We start from the raw sequence: 5000 nt of genomic DNA, 5'->3' as shown, positions 1-5000 counted from the left end.
CCACGACCGCCAGGTCCATCCTCACACCCACCAACGGCCCGCGATCAATCCTCACAAGGAAGGGGTCGATCGCGAACACGTATAGCAGCGGGCTAAGAGGACAACCCTGACGGACACCAGAGTCCACAACGAAAGGACGACCAACCCAACCGTTCACAAGTGGGAAAGTCTCAGCCCCAGCGTACAATGTTTTCAGCCAATTCACAAACCCCCCAGGCAGACCGTATCTCAAAAGGGTGGACCAGAGATACTCATGATCAACTCTGTCAAACGCTTTTGCCTGATCCAAAGACAGCATGTACCCCTTCCAGTGCCCAGCTCTGCCCTGTTCCACCGCCTCCCTGACACCCAGGACAGCACTAAAGGTGCTTCGACCTGGGACAGTGCAGTGCTGGACTCCCGAGAGGAGCTGTGGTGCAAACTCGACCAACCTGTTAAACAGTACTTTTGCCAGAATCTTCCGGTCCGTATTGAGAAGCGCTATGGGACGCCAGTTCTCAATACGGGACGGATCTTTACCCTTTGACAGCAGGATCAAGGCTGACCTACCCATTGACTTTGGCAGAGCGCCCGAGGATAGGCACTCATTAAAAACCCCAGTCAAGAGGGGAATCAAAGCTTGCCCAAAGGTCTTATAGAACTCGGACGTTAAGCCATCCGGTCCCGGCGATTTCTTAAGAGCTAACCCTTCAATCGCCCTCTTTACTTCCTCTTCCTTGATTTCCTCTGTCAAAACGCCAAGAGAGGGGCTTATCCTTGGCTCCGGAATGGTTTCAGCCAGGAAAGCCGACATTTTGTCTCGATCTAGTTCCTTCCTACTCAAGAGGTGTGAGTAGAAAGATCTGACCACCTCCAGGATCCCTGATTTGGACCTGTTCAGGGATCCCGTACTATCAATCAGTCCTGCCACATATTTGCAATCCACTGACATCCTACAGTTTTTGTAAGGGTCGGGCGAGCGATACCTCCCGAAGTCCCTCTCAAAAACCAAGGACGTGTGCCTATCATACTGACACCTCTTAAGCAAGGACTTCACACAGGAGATATCCTTGCGGCTACCTCCTGTCGAGACAAGCTGCTCGAGTTTCCTTCTTAGGTCCTGGTACAGACAGTGTCCGGCCAGGCTCCTAAAGTTGGAAAGCTGGCGGAAGAATTTTGCCGCACGTTTCTTGAGCATCTCCCACCACTCTGACTTACTGTTACAAAGGCCCAAAAGAGGTACCTGGCTCTGCAGAAAATCCTCGAAGGACTGTCTGACTTCCGCTTCTTCCAGGAGTGCCGAATTCAATCTCCAAAAGCCCCTTCCCATCCGATGGGTCTCTGCAACGTTCAAAGAAAAAACAATTAAACAGTGATCGGAGAATTCTACCTCCTCAACCACAAGTGGCGAGAAGACAGCCTCCCCCATCAAATAAAACCTGTCTATTCTAGATCTAATCTGACTACCCCTATGGTATGTGTAACCACTGTGGTCCGGGGTGTGCCTGATGTGGACATCCTCCAGACGAGCCTCACTAACTATGCTATTTAAAGCGACGCGGTCATAACCCAGCCTGTCTTTGGAGCCCCTCCGGTCCTTCTGCCTCACAACTGTGTTGAAGTCTCCTCCAAAGACCACCTGACGGCTGGTAAAAAGAAAAGGCTTGATCTTCATAAAGAGGCATTTGCGGTCCCACTTGGTTTGCGGACCGTAGATGTTTATGAGCCTAAGCTCTTGCCCCTTCATGAAGACGTCCAAGACCAGACACCTCCCCATTTCTACCTCGATCACTCGTCGGCATTTTACCTCTGTTGTCCTGAAAAGGACAGCCACTCCGCTATACGGCTCGGCCGCAAGAGACCAGTAAGATGGCCCGTGCCTCCACTCCCTTCTGGCCTTTTGCACTGATGCCAGGTCTGGCACCCTGGTCTCCTGCAAAAATAAAACATCGGCCTCAACCCGGCCGAGAAAATCAAAGGCCGTGAATCTGGCCGCATCTGACCTAATGCTGGCGACATTAATACTCGCCAGGGTCAACGGAGTAGGTACCGCCATCAAGAGTGATCGAGTTTGACCGCTAGCTTCTTCCCTCCCCCAGTTAGCCCGTCGCTATCTGGGTCCGGGGAATCTTCGTTGCCTCTCTTGAGACTTACACCCGAGAGATCCATATCCTTAGCCAAGTCTTTCACCTCTGGAACCAAAAGAGGAGAGAGTGAGTCCACAACATTACAAACAATATTTACACTCCCATCACCCGTCACCACCCCCGTTTCCCCACCCCACCCCCTTTGTCCACTAGTGCCGTGACAACCCCCTCCCCAGGCATTTGGCCTACTACCTGGCTCGAGGGTCCAGCACCTCCCGAAGGACCCGACCTTCGCACCGATACCTCACCCCCGCCCTCCTCTTCTTCCGAAGAGGAGGAGATGTCCTCCCGAAGGGCTTGGTACCGGTTGGAGAGCCCTATCAGGGGGGAGCCAGTCAAGCCCTCCTTTGGGATCTGGCCGGTCTTGGATGTTTTTAATTTAGGAGCCCTGGTTTTGCATAGGGTCTTCCTACCAGTGTCCTCTCTTTTGTCTTGCCCCCTCACTTCGTCCTCGTCCAAACTTCCATAGTACGAGGACCCACTAGAGGGGGCTTCTCCTCTCCTCCTCACCAGTCTCCTGATCTCCTCCTCTACCCCACCGTCCCCAAGGGCCTCCGCAGACATACCAGCCTCCTGAGGGACGGCAGACTGAACCCCATGGCTTTGGGGCCCCTCCTGCTCCCTCTCAAGTCGGCAGCACTCCTGCCTCTTCGTTTTAGAAGGAGGCAGGGTCCTTACCTTCCTCGACCCTATCACCCCTCCATCCTCCCTAGCCCCCTCCCCAGCGACACCCTCACCACGACCACTACCACTGGCCAGGCTAGGCGCCACCGGGTTGAAGACCAGGTTGGCGAAGGAGCGCGGACAGCGGCTAAAGGGGTGACCTAGGTCACCGCACAGGTTACACCTAATGTCCTTACAAGTGGCGGCAAGATGGCCCAAAGCCCCACACAGCGCACACCTCCTCTCCTTACACTGTGCGCTAAAGTGTGTGGGGCTGCCGCACTTGTGACAGACCTTCGGCTGCCCCTGGTAAAAGACCAGGATCCTGTCCCTCCCCAAGAAAGCAGAGGAGGGCATGTGGGACACCGAGTTCCCCTGGACCTTTAACTTCACGGAAAAGGTCCAGGCACCAGACCAAATCGCGTGCTCGTCCCGATTTTTTTGGGGCATTCCTTTGACCTCGCCATACCTCTCCACCCAGGTCATTATATCCATGCAAGAGAGTGACTCATTACTAGTCAAAATGGTCACTCGCTTGATGACCTCACTCTGCCTTGAAACGGCCTGAACGGCGAAACCCTGCCACTGGGGCAATGCCCGTGCCAGCTCATGACGGGACCAGAAGGATTCCAACCCCTCTGCCGTCATGAAGCTGACATCAAACACCGAGGTGCCGTAGGGATGGATCAGGGCATAGATATCATTAGCCCTAAATCCCATCTCCAGGAGCAGCTCCACAACCCTAGATCTTGGGGGGCTAGCTTCCTTACTGACCCACCGGAGACGGGCCACGTTCCTGCGGACACCCCCGGGTCCCCCTGTCGGAAGAGACAACACTGGTGGTCCCTTCCCTTGGTTTTCTCGGAAGGCAGCCTGTCCGTACTTCTCGTACCAGAAAGACAGGTCAACCTGCTCACCCCCTATTTGGACAGAGCTCTCGCCTCTCCTTAGGGCCTCCGCAAGGCGCCGTTGCAAGTTACCATGCACGGCACCCGCGGACAAAGGGGCACTCGGGCCCGCTGCAGCTGCAGCATAGGACCTTCCCACCTGTACAGCTCCCGGAGCCCCAGTAGACACTTTGACAACAGGCGCCCCACTTTCCAGTGAGCCCCCCCTTGGGCTAACCTCCATCAATTCCCCTTCCGGGCCATCTCCGGGAGCTGCATCCACCTCCTGTAATTCCATATGCTCCTCACCCCCATTCAAAATCATACCCCAATTTACACCCCCATCCACACCATTTACACCCCCATCCACACCATTTACATCTCCCAACCCCTCTCTCACCTTAATTTCTTCCCCAGAAACATTCCCCCCACCATCTTCCATCACAATTGAATTTTCCCTTTTTTCACCCCCATTCACACCACATGCGTTTTTGCATGCGTTTTTTCCTGCAGGCACGTTTTCCTGCCTGCAGGACTCTTTCACCCTTGCTGAGCCAGCCACAATGTCAAAATTTGTTTCCCTGGTTGCTTCCTCCTCCACCGGGCGCAACTTTGCAGGGGAAAGCACCACTCTGGGCACCAACTTGTTCTCCCCCAAGGGGATACACATAGCGCCCGTGCCCAACTGCTTGGGACCGAGCACTACATTCTTATTTGCCACCAAACTGTCCGGCCTCTCAGCCAGTCTCGCCACCGCACTGCTACCGCCACTAGATCTGGCGGCAGCAGTGCCACTGATCTTCGGAACCTGCCCAGCAGGAGGGCTACACATAATCTCCCCTCCGTCAGACCCCCGATCCACTGCAGGATCAGGAGTGGGCTGACCAGAGGGGTTTGCAATGGCATCCCGGGGGACAGGGAGTACATCGGGCTTACAAAGGGGTACAAACACAAGACGCTCCTCCATGATTGGAGTCTTACCTGCCTTCTCTACCTTCCGCCTCCTTCTCCTTTCGGGCTTGCTAGACAGGTCGTCCGACACCGGATCCCCTCCGAATGTGAAATCCCCGAGGTTCACCGGTGGGGACTGTACCTGCCTAGTCCTGGCCGTCAGGAGTCCCCCGGGACCGCCACTGCATCCGGTCTCCTCCGACTCCGACCATGACTCCCCTGAGCCCTCGGAACTGCTCAGCGACACGAGGACGCCCGATGGTCGGTGCCTCGCTCCATCTTGCACTTTTAATTCAGGTTTCACAGCACGCTCCCGCTGTGCACAAGGGAGGCTGCCCTCCGATACCTGGCTGCACTCAGACACCTGTGCCTC

Source organism: Rhinoderma darwinii, chromosome 1 (assembly GCF_050947455.1).
Source record: "Rhinoderma darwinii isolate aRhiDar2 chromosome 1, aRhiDar2.hap1, whole genome shotgun sequence".
NCBI classification, from domain to species: domain Eukaryota; kingdom Metazoa; phylum Chordata; class Amphibia; order Anura; family Rhinodermatidae; genus Rhinoderma; species Rhinoderma darwinii.
The sequence above is the reverse complement of the archived record's forward strand: the minus strand, read 5'-3'. Positions refer to the sequence as shown.